Raw genomic sequence first — 20,493 nt, forward strand, 5'->3', positions numbered from 1 at the left:
AGAGGAAAGATGAACGAAGATCCAAACACACATCTGTTGGACTTCGAGGAGATTATGAACACCTTTCAGTACAATGGGGGTGTCCCAAGATGCAGTGTACTTAAGGGCATTCCCCTTTTCCCTTAAAGATGATGCAAAGTAGTGGCTTTGAAGTTTGCCCACGAGATTGATTAGAACATGGGAGGAGATAACCATAAAATTCCTTGATAAATATTTCTCCTCAGCTAAGACAGGCAAGTTTAGAAGAGAAATCCATAACTTTTTCCAGAAAGAGACTAAAACTGTTTTTGAAGCATGTGAGAGGTTTAAGGAGATTGTTAGAAAGTGTCAACATAGTGGAATTGAACTCTGGATGCAACTCCAGGACTTTTGGGATGGATTGACATTGGCCTCGTGTAGAACATTGAGTAGCGCAGCCGGAGGCCCTTTGATGAATAAGACTCCAAAGGAGATAGTTATAATTCTTGATGAATTATCTGAAGATGCTAATCAGTGGCCCTCAGAGAGTGCTGAAAGAAGAAAATCAACTATTGTTCACCAAGTTGATGTTAATACATCTATGCAAGTACAACTTGATGTGATGGCTATAGAAATACGAAAGCTGACCTTGGCCTCAATACAAAGTGAGACTCACACCTTGTGATATATATGGAAGAGTACACCCTACTCAAGAGTGTCAAGCCTCAACTGAGGAAGCGAATGATGTGGGAAATTATAATTGTAATGCAATGGGTCAGAAGCACCCCAGTTTTTCATGGAGTTCACCTGGGGGTACCGCTATTGCATGATAACAAAACAACCCCAGATTTCAGGGACAAGGAACTCATGGTTTTATGAATCAGCCGAGGCAGCAATTTCAGCCTCAATAGCCCAATCAGCCTGGTCTGGAAGATCTCATGAAGGCCTTAATTGTGAAACCTGATGAAAGATTTGAAGTACAAGGTGCAACAATTCAAAATTTAGAGAAGCAAGTGGGATAGATTGCAATAATATTATCTGAGAGGGTTCCAGGCACTCTCCCTACCGATACAGAAAGAAATCCCAAGGAAATAATGAATGCTGTAACTTTGAGAAGTGGGCAAGTGTTGTGAGATCCCACCCCCGATCTAAAAAGATGTGAGACTTGAAAAAGAAAGTGGGGAGAAACTGAAACGTGATGATGATAAGAAGAAGAAAGGCCCAATGAAAGCTGAGAAAAAAAAGAAGGAAGAAAAATTGAGAAGGGAGGAACATGTGGAGAGCAAAAATATGCCTACGCTACCTTTCCCTCAAAAGATATGCAGAGAAAAACTAGACAATCAGTTTGAAAGATTTCTGGATGTGCTGAAACAGGTTCATGTAAACTTACCATTCACATAAGTGCTCTCACAAATGCCCTCTTATGCTAATTTCTTGAAAGAGATCCTTACGAAGAAGAGGAAAGTAGAGGAGACCTCAGTGGTCAAGCTCACAAAGCATTGTAGTGCGATATTGCAAAATAAACTCCCACAAAAGTGGGGAGATCCAGGGAGTTTTAGTATACCTTGCTCTTTAGGAAATATTAATTTGAAAAGTCTTTTTTTGATTCTTGCGCCTCAATTAATTTAATGCCTCTATCTATTTACAGGAAACTGGAGAAAGAGATTGGAGAGATAAGGTATGCACCAATATCCTTGCAGCTGGCAGACCAAACGACTTTAATACCCGAGGGGATAGTGGAAGATGTGTTAGTTCGGGTGGATAAGTTCATATTTCCTGTGGATTTTATAGTGGTAAATATGGAGGAAATCAATGAGGTTCCCCTCATACTAGGAATACAATTCTTAGCGACGGGAAGAACTATATTAGATATACACAAGAGAAAACTCATGCTTAGAGTGGGTGAGGAGATTGTGACTTTCAAGATGGATGTAGAAAATGGGGTACAAAAAGGAAAACCAGCTGCAAGTGTAGAGTGGAAAGTGAAGGGCTCGAAAGAGAAGGCTGTAGTGAGCGAGAAAGATAAGTGTAGGGTGTACCCCAAAAAGGTTGAGAAGAAGCTGTCTGCATAGATGTGTGCATTAGTTCGGGCGCGTGGAATGGAGCCCGACTTCGACTCAGACCCCGAGTAGATGTTTAGGGAAGTTTCCTTTACCTTATGCTTTTAATTGTGTGTCATGGGGACATGCCATAACTTAAAGTGTGGGGTGAGGGATATTTGTATGTATGTATGTATGTATAGTAGTTTTCTTTTTTGTTAGTTGTAGTAGTTAGAAATAGAAAAAATTGAAATTTTTTAAATTTTTTGATTTTTTCCGATGATGGATATCATTGACAGGTTTCTTGAGGGATTAAAGTCGGAAGAAAAAAGACAAAAAGATTTTTGTTTGTAGGTAGTGTAATAATTCTCCTTTGGTTTTTTTTATGCCGCGGATATTTTCCAAGGGTTTTGTTTGAGTCGAGTGTAGTTAGTTTTTATTTTTTTTGTAGTAGGAAAACTCATGCTTTGAATTGAATTGAAGGCAATATCTCATGACTTTATTATACTTTGAGAATAATGAGTGCTTTAGTTGTGATGCTTAGGCTCAGTTTTTGACTCTTGTACAAGTACCTTAAATTATATGATCTTAACTTTGCTTAACTGCTTTGACTAGAGTGTATTGATAGTCCAATCCTGAGTGAGTTATGTGCCATGTGTGTGTGAGGTTTGTGTATTCTGTGCATTGCATTTGATGTCTAAAACTTACCCCGTATATTTGCAAAGAGAAATAGTAGTTTTATTTAGTCATGAAAGTGATATAGGCATTTCTTTGTTGAGCCAGATATATGCTTTTACCCACCTAATTGTTATGTATCGTAGTTAACCCTTTTTGAGCTTGTAATCCTGTCTCTTTGGCAATCACATTACAAGCCTTACCTATTTGTTTAAAGTGACCATTTATTTGAACCGTTTACCTCTCGTGAGCACTTGAATTAGTCATGAATTTTGAAAAGTTGAAGTGTGGGGGTGTTGGTTTGGCTTTTGAGTGGAACTATTAAAATAAATAGAAAGGTGCACTGTTTTGAAAAAGGTAGAGCCACTTGAATTGAAAAAGAAAAGGAAAAATAGTTGTACTGTTGTGCAAAATATTCCTTGATAGTGGTGACTCTTGATGTATTTGTGCTTAAAGAAGTAGGGAGTTGACGTATATTGATGTGAATGTGGAGTTATGGTTTGATATAAGTGTGGGATTTTGAATGGTTAATTGTATGTATTAAAAGTGCTTAGGTAGGTGTAGTCACTCTTATATCCAATATACCCTACCCACCCCACAGCCTACATTACAACCAATTAAAGTCCTACTTGATCCTAGACTGGACGAGCTCAATTAGTAGAGTAGTACACTATGGGCAAGCTTATGGTACGTCTTTTGTGGCACATGAATGTTGTTTCTGAGAGTGAGAGAATTCTTTCTATTTTGAGTTCCTAATTATTCTTAAATTTCATTATGTGTGGAACTACTCTCTATTGTTGCGTGAGGGCACTTGATTCATGAAGGAAAGGTAATGTCATTGACCCCTGTGTTAAAGTAAGTGAGCGGGTTGTGAAAAATATGTGGTACTTTTGAGTCAAATCTTGAGGCGAGGATGTTACGGTATTGTGCTTAATCTGTTTTAAATATTGTTGGTATGATGAGTTATGAGAGTTGTTAAAAAAGTTCGTGTCTATATGAAGTGTAGTTTGAGTGCTCGAGGACGAGCAATGTTTTAAGTGTGGAGTGTTTATGGTAGGCTATAATTACGTGTTTTAGTCGCTTATTGCACTCTAATTCACTGTACTTTATTTGTGTTTGAGCTTTAATTGGTAGTGTTTTGCACTTATTGTGTGTTTTATGCTTTGTAGGTGTGATTCCAAGTTATGTATATGTTGTGGAGCTAATTCGAGCTAATTGGAGGTTTGAAGTCAGAGTAAAAGCCCAAGGGATTAAGCTGGGATCGTGTTTGGGGGTCGAGGACCAAGTCTGGACATCAAAAATCAAGTTTGGAGCCGTACTTTGAGAATTTTGCACTACTGTGGCACGTGGGTCACCACATCAGTGTATTTTTGGCTGCCCGATAGAAGTTGAGCTCTCTGAATTTTCCCACTAATGCCCCGCATGGTGCGTTGCCCTATGCAGCGCGCCTGTGCAATTTTACAAAGTGAAAATCCTATTTCAGCTAGGAAAGGGTGATTTCGTCTAGGCCCAACCCTACTTGGTATAAATACGTGGAAACATATTATTTTCTGGACTTTTGACATACTTTGGACCTAAGGAGGCTAAGAAGGAGTTGAAAAAACACAAGCACAAGAATTTCATCATTCCTTGCTAACTCAAGACCTGAGTTTGGATTGAATTTATGTTTTCCTATATTTTAATTTTATTTGTGATGAATTTCTTCATATCTATGGAGTAGTTCCATTTAGGGTTTGATGGATTTGGTGTATTGATGATTGTTTGTGGATTATAACTCTAGTTTTATGTATTGAATTGTTTTTGTATGAATTAACTGTTGCATCAATATTCACTTGTTCATGTAATCGAGAGAGAGGCATAACTTGTGATATCTGTGCATTATATTGTTGGTTGAGTTCATAGATTCTTCTAAGTAATCTAAAGAGGCTAGTTGAATCATTGATTAAAACTAGTTAGGAGAATAATTGAAAGAGGTTTTCCTAAAGACCAATCCACTACGCATTCTTGCATATCTTCACATGCTTAAATTAGTTCATCTTGTGAGGTTAAGACTTAATCGAGAGAGGAGTTTTTGTTGAATGTTTGAACTAATAATTGGGTGAATTCGAGAGACTCACTTAAACATTAGAAGTAAATTATCTAGAGTTAGTCCTGAACAATTATCTTGCACCTATCCTATCAAAACCCTATCTTCTCCTATTGATAACCTTCTTTGCTTATTCCTTGTTTCAATTGTCATTAGTCAATAACTTTAGATTCTTAGTTAATTTTAACTATACATCTTATAAATCTCAACTGTTGATCATCTTAGATAACAACCAAGCTAGAAACTACGAGAACATTGTTTAAATCCAATCACTGTGAATACGATATTATACTATACTATATTTGATTAGCGAGCAAAATTTAAGTGCGTGGTTTGCATTCGTCATATTACAATTGGCATGTATACTTGACATGTAGGCATTGAGATGCATTTTGTCCTCATGATGTACGACATTGTGACATTTATGCCTTTATATGCACATTGACATGTAGGCATAGAGGTGTACTTTCCTCATGCCATCTGCTAATGAAACATCTTATCTGTTGTTGAAAGTTTTTGGGAAAAATCACAGTTTTCAGACTTACTCATATTTCGGTGATTTTGGTGAAAGATTTGGGTTTTACTATTATACTTGAAAAGCATGCCTATTTTTCGGAACTGTGAACGAGCTGAACATCATATCCTTAAGTTATTTCCTGTACTACTTTTATTATGTTGTTATGAGTTGTTGTGGGCTATTGGTGTTGGACTTTGACCGTTGTCTAAGCTCATCACTACTTTCAACCTAAGGTTAGTTTGTTACTTATTGAGTACATGGGGTCGGTTTTACTCATACTACCCTTCTGCACCTTCGTGCAGATATTGGATGTTGATGTTGATGTGCACGGCGGGAGATGGATTTGAAGATGTGCCTGCGTTCTTGTCATTGCTGCCTCTTGTTCTTGGTAGCTTTAGAATTGTTAACCTGTTCATGTATATTTCAGACAAATGATGTATTTATTTCATACAAGCTTTGTAGACTCTAAATCTTAGAAGCTCATGATTTGTACCACTAATCCTTGAGGAGTTATGTAAAATTTAGTTATTTCACCTTTGACTCATATCATTTTTATTATATTGTGTTTTATTATTATTTGGCTTACCTAGCGGGTTGGGTTAGGTGCCATAATAACGGGTTGGATTTTGGGTCGTGACAAGTTGGTATCAGAGCTCTACGTTCGTAGGTTCTACGAGTCATCAGCAAATGTCTAGTAGAGTCTTGCGGATCGGTATGATGACGTCCATACCTATATTCGAGAGGCTACATGGCATTTAGGATAAATTTCCCATCTTTCTTTCCTTATCGTGCGACATTGATTCAGCTTGAAGTATATCTCTTTGAATTCCTTCCACTTACCAGTATGCGCATGTGTACGCTCGATATCAGCTATGCATTAACGGCTTGTGATTATTTGGATGAGGTGTGAGACGTGTTTTCTACGTTTTTGTGATGGGCCAGTCTAGAGGACTTGAGTCCAGGTTTAGACCGCAGCTTAGGCTCGATAGTTTCAGTTGTGGAGTATGTGCTTTTGGACTTATATGTCCGGTAGCGTCCCTATGAGTGAAATTTGTGGCTCGATGAGTGGTTGGATGGTTATATGATGTGACTGCGAGATGTGTTCGGATGGTTCGAATGTGTTAGAAGAGTTTTCTTGAGATGCAAAAAGGACTATTGGGTCCTTGATTCTGTCTTGATGTGACATATTATCTCAAGTTATGAGTGTGTTGAAAGATATTTCATGTTGTTTAATTGAGGAACGGATTAGATTCTCATGTCTTGTTGATGAGTTAAAACTCAGGAAGATTAAGTGATTGCGTAGTAGTTGTGGTTGTGAAAGGGAATATAGAGATGTCAATTTGAGGCTAAGCAGGTGGGTTATCACCTGCAGGATAATCTACGAATGTGTGATCCTTATGATGTTGTGCGGAGGCTTTCTTTTCTACCAGTGGGTATAGGTGTTGCGATTTGAGTTTGGACTGGTTGAGAAAGTTGACATGACCGTCACGAGGATGAATGCGAGCTTAGCAGATGATTTGAGGTATTATATGGTTTTTGTTACATGAGCTTATGAAGGATTTAGTTGAATCTCACTACTGTATTATGGTAGTAATAGAGTATGGGCATTGTGAGTTATCGAGTGTTTTGATCTATGGTTTGAGCCAAGTGCGGGAGTCTGCTATCGACGATTAAATTGCATGGTTACGTGTTGTATTGGTTTCAGTCTGAGGCATACTTGTGGATCTGTCACGACTTGTAGAGGTTGGTTTTGAAGATGACTTAAGCAAGGAAATTTCTGGATGCATGGTTATTACACTTTATGGATATATAGTAATCTTGGAATGATTAGGGCTTGTTGTTCATGGTGGATGTGATGTGCGAAGGAAAGGGGTTCACTCTGTTGCTTAGAGGTTTGGATTACTCCTTTGGGTGTTGTTGTGCTAATAGGGCACAAGTCGTTTGGCCCATTTGGGCAGTGCAATTGAGATTTGAGTAGAGTGGATGACTCTCGAGAAGGTTCTAATGGATTCAATATTTGTATGTAGCAATTGAGAATTTTCGGGATTTGTATATGGCTAGAATCTGAGATTTGCATCGGATGGTGTCGGGACTTGCGGTGGTTCTGTATCACTATGGATTCTACATTTCAGTATCATAAAGGTAAAAGGAAACAACTTTAGATTCACATAAGGTTTCTTCAGAATGAGTGTCTCGATTGTGGTACTTTTGAGGTGCTTAAAAGGGAATACAACGACTTATGGGCCTTAAGGCGGTGTGATTTTATGCTAGGATCTCTTGTGTTGAGCTTTGGGTAAGGATCGTGGTGTTCTGGCAAGGAGAAGTGTCAACTTGTGGGTAACCCGGAAGGAACTCTGAGAAATAGGACAGCTTGGTAGTAGGTTAGATCAGTACGATAATGGATATGATCGGTTCTTTGGGTACTTATGATGTGGCGAGGCTCTACAGGTATTTTGGTGGCAACACTCTTGGGTTGGTGACCTGTGTGGCTTGGTTGAGTTAGAGAGATTCAATTATGATGGCTTGGTTATGTGAAAATGGGTTTCCAAGGGTTCTCGATGGTTTATATCACGGTTTGAGATGGATATTTCCTACCAGCATGAGGAGCATGTTGCATATTGTGATTTTCTACTGGATGGGATCAAGTGAAAGCTTCCTAGCTAATTGAGTATGTGTTATGCTGGTGACTCAGAGTTTATTAAGAGATTTGCGTGCTTTTCATATGATGGCATGATAGATGGGATGTGTTGTGTGGGATTGAGAATTGCACGTGCAAGGTCACGGTTCAGTTTCGAAGGGAAAGTCATGAATTTTTAGATAACATAGACGGTTTCATATGACTAGATGAATGTTATTACTACTTGGTATTGCCTGAGAAGGGTGCACATTTCTGAAAGTGCACTGTGTTTTTACTTACAGATTCTTCATTGGTATTACAGTACTCGTCTGCTTGATCGACTGGTGATGTTCAGATTTTTCTATGTGTCATGGAGGAAGTATAGAAGTATTTCTCGTGGGGATGATTATGTATGAGTGATGTGTTAGTCATTCAAATGGCATAGTTGGGATCGGCTATGGTGATTCATGTGTTCTATGGATTTGGAGAGTGGGAGACCACATAAGTAGATTGTTTTGGGGTTGCGGACTGTGAAAATGTGGCCAAAGTTAGCTAGATGGTGGTATGTGTTATGGTTAATCATTGTGGACTTTTGGAGGGCCATTTATCCAATTGGGGGATGATCAGAGTTGATTTTGGGGTCCCACTGGTAGTCCCAATGAGTATGTGTATTCTACACCGGGTCGGAATTATTAACTCATCACCGTTATTGCTGAAAGAAGTGTCATTCGGTTAAAGTTGAGCGTGTTTGTGTTCTGATATGTTCTATGTGTTACCATTTTACGCTATGAGGGGTCGCGATTTATTGGTTATATGCGCACCTATGCGGTTCTATTTGGGCTTTGCAGCGGAATTCGAGCGAGATGGTCATTGGGGTGTTGAATAGTTGATTGCACCTTGGTTATGTTCTCTCCGGGCTGTGGTATATTGTGCTATTTGCTTCTCCATGGTTATGGTCATACACTTCGTGTATTTGATGTCGAATTTCGTGTAGTTATTGATTCTAAGCATGGTGGCTTGAGGTATTTCATCTGTGCCTATGTTTGGATGGGTTACACATTGCAGTGGGACTATTTTGGGATATGTTCCTTAGTTTTAGATTCGTGTGTCTTGGTTCTACTATGTATGATAGGTTCGTAGCATTGCGGTTGTGGTGGTGCTTGTTGAGCTTGCGGGACGGTTTTCTCAATTGAGTAATTTTCCATGTTTGAGTAACAGTTTATGGAATTAGGTTGCGTAGGTGTGGCATATCAATAGAATGGTTGTGTTTGATGAGATGAGGTCGTTGGACCTAGAATGGGTGCTATCGAATTTGATTGCGGTATATTTGGAAGGATAATGTCACTGATCGACTTAGAAATTGGCTATAGTTCTTGTCGAAGGAGGGAGAGCTCCATGACTTGTTGATCTGATGAGTGGTTTTGAGTTTATGTATGTTTCTTTCATCATCGATAGTGTGCAAAGGTTTTGAATGAGGTTTATTATCGGTACTGAGTTTGTTTTTGAGCAGCTATTGTGATCGAAAAGTATTGCTATGAGTATGTGAGTTATGTGGTACATCATGTGATTACGTCTTGGGTTATGGTTATGGCTTGATACAGCTTATTCAGACTTATACAATGTATAGATGCGAGATTTGAATCTTGTAAGGTATTCCGAATATTGGACATTAGGTTCTAAGGCTTATGATCTAAGGTTGAAGTAATGATCTTCAGTTATGTTATGTTGTCAGGTTTACATGGATTGAGGTGGCGTGGGATCACCCCCGGGTATGTGCATGGTAAGGTTACACATCGATTTGAAGGCTTGGGAATGACTCTTGGCACATTCGAGGACGAATGTATGTTTAAGTGGGGGAGGATGTAACGACCCGACCAGTCATTTTGAGCATTTGCACTTCGCTCGTTGGTTTGAGGGCATGAGTAGCTCCGTATGATGTATTATGACTTGTGTGTATCCTCGGTTTTGGTTTTTCAGGTGTTTCGAAATTAGTTTGGAAAAATGAATTTCATGTTTGAAGATTTAAGTTGGAAAATTTGACTAAGTTTGACTTTTTAGCATTTGACCTCAGTTTGGAGTTTTGATGGTTTCGTTAGGTCCGGATGGTGATTTTGGACTCGAGCGTATGCCCGGATTTGTATTTGGATATTTCTAGAAGGTTTTGGCACTAATTGGCGAAAGTTGAAAATTTGGAATATTCATAAGTTTGACCGGGAGTTGACCTTGATGATATCAGGTTTGGATTGTGGTTCTGGGAATTGGAATAGTTTCGTTATGTCATTTGGGACTTGTGTGCAAAATTTTAGTTCATTCCGGGTTGATTTGATATGTTTTAGCACGAGTTTTGGAAGTTGAAAGATTCAAAGTTCGTTATATTTTTTTTGAGGTGCGATTTGTCATTTTGATATTGTTATGCCTGATTTGAGGCCTCGAGTAGGCCCGTGTTATGTTATGGGACTTGTTGGTATATTTGGATGGGGTCTCGAGGGGCTCGAGTAAGTTTCAGACGAGGTTCGAATCGTTTATGATCATTTTGGCTAGGCTAGTTTGGTAGGGATTCTGGTGTGACCGCACCTACGGAGCTATGGGTTAGGTGCGGAGCCGCAAAAGCGGCAGAGGAATCGTAGAAACAGAGGGTGCAACTAGGAGTAGGAGTACGCAAATGCGGAAGTTTCTTCGCATCTGCGAATGCGCAGATGTGGTTGCTTTGGCACATAAGCGGAAGGGGCGCATATGCGGAGCTTATAATCGCACCTGCGATGTCGCAGAAGCAACAGTAATTCCGCAGGTGCGAGTGGTCATCTGGTAAGTGGAGTCCGCAGAAGCGGCTATTCTCTCCGCATATGCGGAAATGCTGGCATATTTTATATATTTTGAGGGTTTGTTGATTTATTCACATCTTGAGTTGGGAGCTCGGATTGAGATGACGTTTGAGGCGATTTTCACCACATGGATTGGGGTAAGTGTTCTCTACTTGGTTTTGATTATATTTCGTGAATCCATATTCGTTTATGGCATTTGATTGATGATTTCAATGTGAAATTTGGGGTATTTTTTCTAAAATTTTATACAGTAAATCTTTTATTTTTGAACATCGATTCGGAGTCGGATTTGAGTGAAACTAGTATGGTTGGACTCGTAATTAAATGGGTTGTCGGATTTTGTGAGTTTTGTCAGATTCCATGGTGCGGGCCCGGGTTTGACCTTTTGGTTGATTTTGGACTTTTGATTAAAGATTCCACCTTTATCGATTTGGGTTTGTTTACTTTGGCATTATTTGATGTTCCTGAGTTGCTTTTGGCTAGTTTCGAGCCGTTCAGAGGTTGGTACACGTGGGATGGAATTTTTGGAGTATTGTTTGGCTTGCTCGGTATTAGATTTGGCTTGTTCGAGGTAAGAAACACTTCTAAACTTGGTGCTGAGGGTTTGAACCCCTCAATATACGTGTTATGTGTTTGGTGTTGAGGTGACGCACATGCTAGGTGATGGGCTTGTGGACGTGCACCGTGTGAATTATGACTCGATTAACTCTGTGGTACTGTGTAGTTACCTAATCTTATTTGTATCCATGAAATTTCTACGTGCTAGCGTAATTGAGCTGTGATCCATGTTAGAAGCTATGTTTAGTCTAATTGCTTATCCTGTTGGGACCCACTAAGGTCATTTCTACTGTTGAGTTATTTGCTTAAATTGCAACTACATACTCAGTCATACTCATTCATTGCATATCATATCTCAGTCTCTGTTATCATTAGTCTCACATCATATTATCATTCTTGGTTGATTGCCATGAGATTTGTGAGGCCGAGAGACTGGAGAGACTGATGATTGAGTGAGGACGAGGGCCTGATTGTGAGGATGTTTATGGGATTGGGCTACACACCACGACAGGCTTTATTGATTCATGCCATGATTGGCTTATATTATCACTTGGGCAGGATCCGCCCCTTCATAGTCTGACATACTAGCAGTGAGCGCTGGTACCTTTTGAGTGCTAGCGCGAGTGCCGAGAGTGAGTGATGAGTGATTGGGAGGACTGAGTGACTGGAAGGACTGAGTGACTGTGAGGACTGAATGACTGTGAGGACTGAGTGGCTGTGAGGACTGAGTGACTGGGAGGACTGAGCGAATTGATACTCCGAGAGTATGCATATGGTTTTATCACTGCGTTGCGTTACAGTTGGCATACATACTTGGCATGTAGGCATTGAGATGTTTTTCTTCATGATGTACGGTATTGTGACATTCTTGACTTCACATGCACATTGACATGTAGGCATAGAGATGTACTTTCCTCATGCCATCTGATAATGAAACATCTTATCTGTTGTTGAAAATTTTGGGAAGAATCTCAGTTTTTCTGACTTGCTCATATTTCGGTGATTTCGGTGAAAGATTTGAGTTTTACTGTTATACTTGAAAAACATGCCTATTTTTCGGAACTGTGAACGAGCTGAGCATCATATCCTTGAGTTATTTCTTGTAATAGTTTTATTATGTTGTTATGGGTTATTGTGGGCTATTGGTGTTTGACTCTAATCGTTGTCCAAACTCGTCACTGCTTTCAACCTAAGGTTAGGTTTGTTACTTATTGAGTACATGGGGTCGGATGTACTCATACTATACTTCTGCACCTTATGTGCTGATTGTGGATTCTGATGTTGCTGTGCATGGCGGGAGTTGGCATTAAAGATATACCTACGTTCCGGTCATTGCTGCCTCTTATTCTTGGTAGATTTAGAATTATTAATTTGTACATGTATATTTCAGAAAAATGATGTATTTATTTCATACCAGCTTTGTAAACTCTAAATCTTAGAAGCTCATGATTTGTACTACCAATCCTTAGGGAGTTGTATAAAATTCGGTTATTTCACCTTTGACTTATATCATTATTATTATATTGTGTTTTATTGTTATTTGGCTTACCTAGTGTAAGGACTCGGCCGGTCGTTTCGAGAGTTATAGCCACGTTTCCCCCATTTCTGCTTCCTTTGTGCTTTTTAGCTATATTATGATATATCAGATTAGTTGGTTCGGGTCCGGAGTGGTTTCGGAGTTGATTGAGACACTTAGTCTCTAAAGTAGAAGCTTAAGTTGGAAAAGTCAATCAGATGTTGACCTATGTGTAAACGATCTCTGATTTGAATTTTTATGGTTCCGTTAGCTCCGTTAGGTGATTTTGGACTTAGGAGCGTGTATGAAATGTAATTTGGAGGTCCGTGGTAGAATTAGGCTTGAATTCGCGAAATTGGAAATTTGGCGATTTTCGGTCGGCAGTGGAAAATTTGATATCGGGGTCAGAATGGAATTCCAAAAGTTGGAGTAGGTTCGTGATCTCATTTGTTACGTATGTGTAAAATTTGAGGTCATTCAGACGTGGTTTGGTAGGTTTCAGCATTGTTTATGGAATTCAGAAGATTAGAAGTTCTTAGGCTTGGATCTGAGGGTAATTTGGTATTTTGATGTTGTTTTGAGTGATTCGAAGGTTCGACTAAGTTTGTATGTTGATATATGACTTGTTGGTATTTTTGGTTGAGGTCCCGAGGGCCTCAAGTGTGTTTCGGATGGTCGACGGATTGGTTTTTGGTGTTTGAGAGCTGCTGGAGTGAATTCTGCTGGTGTTTCCGCACCTGCGGAAGAGGAGCCGCAGGTGCGCTTGGGAAGTCGCAGGTGCGGGCAGTGCTGGGCTAGGCAGGATGCGCAGGTGCGAGATAGTGGTCGCATCTGCGAGCCCGCAGGTGCGAGACTTGGGGCGTAGATGCGGAAGGGCGGAGTTGGTCAGTTTCCGCAGAAGCAGAGTGTGAGTGCGCAGGTGCGAGGTTTGTCCGCAGATGCGGAACCTGGGTTCCTAAGTGAGTTCTGCACCTGCCTGGGCAGAAAGTATAAATTGCACAGTTCGCGAATTTTGGTCCATTCTTCACCATTTTCAATCGGGTTTGAAGCTTTTGGGAGTGATTTTTAAGAGGTATTCAAGGGGATATCAGTGAGGTAAGTTGCTTGAGCCCTAATACTCGTATATATGGTAATTTCCCATTGTTTAATAATGTAATTAGTGGAAATTAAGGGTGAAAATGAGGGGTTAGGGCTTGGGATTCTTGGAGAGTTTAATTTAAGGATTTGAGGGACCAAATGATGTCGGATTTTGATAAATTTTGTATGTATGGACTCGTGAGTGAATGGGATTTCAAGTTTTGTAACTTTTGTTGGATTTTGAGACGTGGGCCAGGGGGTCGGGTTTGAGCCAATTTCGGGTTTTTGGTCTAAATTAGTAGTTTTTCTGTGAAATTCATTCATTTAGCATAAATTGATAGTATTGTACTAATTGTGAATATATTCGGAGCATTTGGAGGCCGAATCAAGGGGAAAGAGCATTGCAGAGTAGGGATTTGATCGGTTTGAGGTAAGTATCAATTGTAAATCTAGTCTTGAGGGTATGAAACCTTGTATTTTCGTATCATTCTACTATTTTGAGGTAACGCACATGCTAGGTGACGGGCGTGTGGGCGTGCACCGTTATGGATTCTTACTTGGTCCGTCCCGTAGCAACTGTAAAGTTGCATATTTTGTTGAAACTATATGATACTTATATGTTTTAGAAAGAGTTTCTGTAAATTGGGCTGAATGCTATGTTTGAGCCTTGTGCCAATGCTGTTTGGACCCTTAGGGGCCTTTTCTTACTATTCTCTCCCTTTTTTCGATTGTAAATCTATACCCAGTCATGGTTATACTTGCTTACTGCATAACTCAGTTTTTATTACTCTGTTTTGATGTATATAAATGTTGTGTTGGGATGAATACCCTGTTTTACTGAGAGCCCGAGTGGCTTGAGAGGTTTATGACTGAGTGAGGCCGGGGGCCTGATTTGTGAGGATATTTATGGGATCGGGCTGCACGCCGCATCATGTTTGATATAGGCCGAGGGCCTGATTGATTTATGCCATGATTTGGCTTGATATAGCGCTTGGGCTGAAGGAGCCCCTCCTGAGTCTGTACACACCCCTAGTGAGTGCAAGTACCTACTGAGTGCTAGTGCCGAGTGTCGAATGCTGAGTGACTGGGAGGCATGAGTGATTATGAGGTATGCCAGAGAGACTGTATACGAGTGATTGTGAGGTATGCCCGAGGGGATGTATACGAGTGACGTGAGGTTTGTCCGAGGGGCTGTATACGAGTGATGTTGCCTGAGGGGCTGTATATGAGTGATGTTGCCCGAGGGGCTGATTATGATTTCATCATTTTTGCTCACCTTTACATTGAGCCTCTGTTTGAAACTGTTGAAAAATATCTTTAACTGATTTTTACTGGAACTGGGTTTAAATGAGATGATTTGATTCAAACACTGATTTTTAAAGCATGTTATATTCTTACCGAGATTTCATGATATGAACTTTATATGCTTTATTGCTCATCACTACTGCTAAGTCTTTATTTATTGTTGTTACTTACTGAGTTGGCGTACTCACGTTAATCCCTGCACCTTGTGTGCAGATCCAGGTGTAACTGGATATGGTAGCGGCTGTTGACTATTCCAGTTCCAGATTTTTCTCGGAGATAGCAAGGTAGCTGCCTGGCGATCGCAACCCTGCTCTTCTCCTTCTTATCTTCCTTTAGTTCTATTTAGAAATTTTCCAGACTATGTTAGTCTCGATATTGTCAGATAAATTGTAGTAGATGCTCATGACTAATGACACCCCGATGTCGGGCTTTTCTTTTCCGCACTTTTGTTTTGATTTGAACTCCTTTACGAAGGTTTTTATGTTAAATAACCTTGAAATGTTCTTTGAAATGAAAATATCGGTTTATTTTGGAAATGAGTCGGCTTGCCTAGTTCCACGATAGGCGCCATCACGACAGGGTTAGTTTGGGTCATGACACCTAGCAGGTTGGGTTAGGTGTCATCACGACGAGTTGAATTTTGGGTCATGATAATAACTAACTAATGGGAGCTTGCCAATTAAAGGAGACTAGAGAGTCCACATAACTAATCAATTATTCAAAGCAAAAATAGGACGAAATAATTGATTAAGAGAAATTATACACAAGTGAAGGAAATAATTTGTCCACTAATAAGTAATTGATACAACTCTTTGAGTATTACAAGATATATCCTAATCCAATCTAAGTTTCAATAAGAAAGTATACAAGAAATAATTACATAGAGGGGAGGGGGTCCTAGATATTTTAGCCTAAAGGAACACCCCGTGCAACATAAATAATACTTCACAACTCCCTTACGTATAAGGGTTGCTCATATTATTCAGCAAGCATGGTATATCATCTCTTGCTACCTGATTACTATCTTGAAGTTGTTTACCTAAAGCGCACTAGTTCAGTTCTAAGTCATATCCTATGTGTGCTTACCTATCTCATGTCTATGGTCCAGGAGGTTTTGGACCTACTATGTGGGTGGTTCTAGACTCACCTAGGCTGCTTAAAAATGAGAAAACTAAGTGTTACACAATCGAAATAAGTAAGACTTCACACAAGATGAAAGTAGCACAAAAGGCTCAAGTTTACCTCCTCATATAGACACATATGCACATGATCAAGTAAACGAACATTTATTATTCAAGTTAACTATGCTTAAGACTAGGTGGAGGGGTAGTTATAAGTAGGCAGATCTGGAGATGGAGCATGTTGTGCCATTTGAAACCTATAGGCATGATGTCTAGACAATTAAACTTACACAACACAGTTGAGTAATCGTTAATTCTTATTGCGGTTAATCCTATATCTATGGTTTCTAAGCGAGAAAATATAATTAAACAATTTCAACAGTCAACATAGAATCCTATAGATATGATTTCTATATGGTTAGATTTGGGCAATAAAACGTTTTAAAACATAAATTTGTTACATTGATCCTATAGCCATGCTTTTTAGGCGAGCCACATAATTGAGGAAGAGGTACCAATGTAAACATTCTCAATTACTCAAATGGAATCCTATAGGCATACAATCTATGCGTAGAAGTAAGGCATGTTAAACAAGTAGCAGGCAAATTCAATTTAAATCATATAGGCATATTTTCTAACAGTGAGTCTCGTCGATAAGATTGATACTGGAATTCATTAAAGCCCTAAACCATGTTTTCTAAGTGAATATGCATGGCTGACAGTCTATAGGCATATTGTCTATACACAGATAATTCTCAAAGATAGAGCACGGTAAGTAAGATAACCAAATAAGACATTTAAGCCCTATAGGCATGTTTTCTACCCATTCATGCAAGAATTAAAGTATCCCAGCCCCCCTCCCCACTTTCACTAATTTCCCCATCATTCATCATTAAAAATTATTACAAGCCCAAATGAAATAATACAAGCCAAAATAGAACAATTACATGCCCAACATAAAGCAAAGTAACCCAATGATGTTTCTGGGCCTTCAAATGGGTTTTAGAACATCACATGGATAGCATGCCCAAAACTTCACGCGCTGGTGATGTATATCGAAGCTAATTACCCAAACATGGCCCAGCAGGCCAGGATCAAATGACAATGACGACCATCTAGCTTACCCATTAACCACCATAAAGACACCAGCAACAACATGCATAATACCAAGCTATTCATACAACCTCAAATTCTAGGTAGAGAAGGACATAAGGATTTTTGCAAGCACATACAACATGTAAGACACATAGGTTCACACACAATGACTTTCCATACTTATCGAGCATGTTAAAGAGACAACATCACAAAGGTAGACACCATAGAATAACTAGAACTTAATCGCATAGAATGGCAAACAGGGATTCAAGGCAAATATATAGTCAATAGTCTGACTTTTAAAGGTAACTAAGGAGGAATTCTAATTCTAGTAAGATGTCAGTTTAGGTAGGCAATATTCAACAGGAGAACCAGATGAAACATAATAAACAACATACTCATATGAAGTCACATAATCAAAGGCAAACTATGAAAGAACAATTCTGGTGGTGAAGCCTTAGCACATGAGTCTTAGGAGGCATGATCATGAACTGATTCAAGTAGAACTTCTACACGAATGTTTCAACAAGAAAATCTAAGGAAGACATGGTCACAATTAATTGGTAACCAAGCAGGCAAACAGGTAGGCATGGTCCAAAATAATTTACAAGCAATTACTTATTTCAAACATGAGAGACTTAACATATTAAAATTCTAGACATACATCAGTTATTACAAGAAGTCTCCAAAAGTTTAAAGCAGTGCATAGGATCATGGTAGATGAAAAGTATGCAAACTCAAAGTTAATACAACACCTAAGAGGGCATAACTTATTCCAATCAACTGCACATAGAAAGAACATGCTGCTCATTTAGAAGTCTTGGACATAGGCAACACTAAAACGCATAGAATTGCAGGAAAAAAACATCATTGACGCGAACAAATCAATAGAACATATAACATAATATTAGAGTTCATATTGCATGAAAAACTAAACCATGTTTGTTCACAAACTTAGAGCATACACATAAACAAAAGGAATAGAATTGCAAAGGAAAAGAGTACTAACCAGATGTAAATTAAACGAGCAAATAAAGGAGACAGACTTAGTTTTAGCAGTGGTTTAATTAGCAGTGATAAAGAGAGAAAAACAAGACTCCCAAATCCAGTGCGTCAGAGTTCACAAGAGCTTCGAACGAGCTCCAAGCAGTGCTCACATAAGAGGAAGTTAATGAATCAATTCCGATGGCCTTGGCTTTCATCCGACCAAGAACCCAACAGTTTCAGAAGATAATTGAATGTAACAGAATGAGTGAGTGAGAGAGAGAGCAGTGATTTTCAAGTTTGCCTAAAGGGGAAACCGGGGAGGGATTATATAGTGTTCAATTAAGCGAACAAACAAGGAAAGAAGTCAAACACACATAAACAAGGAAATAAACTATCACATGCAATTAGTAAAGTAGCCGGTAAAGGAGAAAATCGAATTCAAAACCCTAGTTAGGGTTCAACATTTGAAAATCGGCATGTTGGTGTGAGAAATCAACCCTTTTTTCCGTATATGGCGAGATATCGACCAAATCTCGAAGATTGAAGTCGATACGGTCCGATATGGAAAAGTAACACTTGCCAACGCTTGGATAATAGGGAGATATTACAAATAAGGTAAGTTAATCGTGGAGTGATTCCATTTCCTAGTGGAAATCAGAGAGGGTTTGAGTGTTGAGGCGACTAGGATTTTCAGAGGAGGAAGACGGGTTGGGAGTGTTTGAGGGCGGCAGACACGGGAAATGCGGTGTAGGGTTTGGGGTTCGGATAATTAAACATGGGAGGGTTATTATGGGCCGGTGAGCATTTGAGATTAACGTACGAGATTCAATGGGAAGCGGGGCAGGTTGAAATTTGGGTCCCGACCGAGTTTGGGAAAGAGGGGTCGTTTAGCTTGGGCTCAAGGTCGTTTGGTTTGGGCTGTAGAGAAGTGGGCTTGGGGTTTGGTCATTTGGTCCGAATTTGGTTTGAATTTGGGTTAGAATTAATACAAATAGAAATTAAAGAAAAAATAAATTAATAAAATAACTAATAAATATATAAAAAGTTATTTATGCAATTTAATACCTTTGAAATAGTGATTGAATATTGTAAAAACATAAAAATGCTATTTTGATCTAAATAATGCAACAAATGCAATTATTTTTAGAATATAGGCTATCATTGCAAATAATATTTAAATAGTATGAAAAAAATATAAATATAATTATAAAAAATAAAGTAAAATGTATGCAATATGCACATGGGTATAAATAATTAATTTGGAGGAATAAATCACCCAAAATAATTTGAAGGAGTAATAAATAAATATTTAACAATTAAAAATGCAAGAAAACAAATTTAAAAGCTTTAAAAATTATAAAAATAATTGCATGAACTCTTGTAATGCAAATTGGATAATAATAAAAAATAATATTTTGAAATGTATATGAAATACTTTATAAAATTTGAGGGCAAAATTGAGTATCAACAACTGCCCGTCTTTACCCAGGAATGATGAAAGAATTATTGGGTAAAAAAATGATAACTAATTTTGTCCGAATAAATGAGGATGGGAGTATGAGGTACTTAAAATATGGGGGCCAAACCTTGGTTCTTAAGCTGCCTACATATCCCTAATTTTACGGGAATCAGGCCATGTGTAATTCTGGATCCAACGGCGGACGAGAGCGATGAAGTCGTTATGAAAAATGATTTGGAGAATAATGTCATGAGTAGTTGATGTTTCGGGCGAAGAGTATGAATGGTAATAATGCAAAATTGAACTTTACGGATGCATGAGACAATATGTTCGGGTGCAGTTACATGAGAGGAGGTAATAAGTTATCGGTTATCAATTACTTTAGGGACAATAAAGGGATGTGAATGTTTTGAATAGAAACTAGAGCGAGAATTGCTTCTTTTTTCAGAATGGTTACCTCCCGAATTACCTGCAAAACTTAAAATACGATGCACGCGAATATATATGGTTATTGCGGAAATTTAAACATGAAGCAAATTCCCTTTGGACCATGAGAGTCATCTTCAGACGATGAGGATGATGTCCTTAGACCATGACGTCCTGGGCCATGAGGCGTATGATAAAGGATTCGCATGCCATGAAATGATGCCCTCAGGACATA

General features: G+C 38.9%; 1 non-coding gene across 1 annotated transcript; it reads right to left on the reverse strand.

The window, feature by feature from the left end:
• Positions 1-235: 235 nt before the first annotated feature.
• On the reverse strand, positions 236-342 carry LOC142173868 (small nucleolar RNA R71). Its single transcript, XR_012703230.1, has one exon. It is a non-coding gene; the product is annotated as a small nucleolar RNA R71 (small nucleolar RNA).
• Between the last annotated feature and the right edge of the window lie 20,151 nt (positions 343-20,493).

The sequence above is a fragment of the Nicotiana tabacum genome, chromosome 2, assembly GCF_000715075.1.
Source record: "Nicotiana tabacum cultivar K326 chromosome 2, ASM71507v2, whole genome shotgun sequence".
NCBI classification, from domain to species: Eukaryota; Viridiplantae; Streptophyta; class Magnoliopsida; order Solanales; family Solanaceae; genus Nicotiana; species Nicotiana tabacum.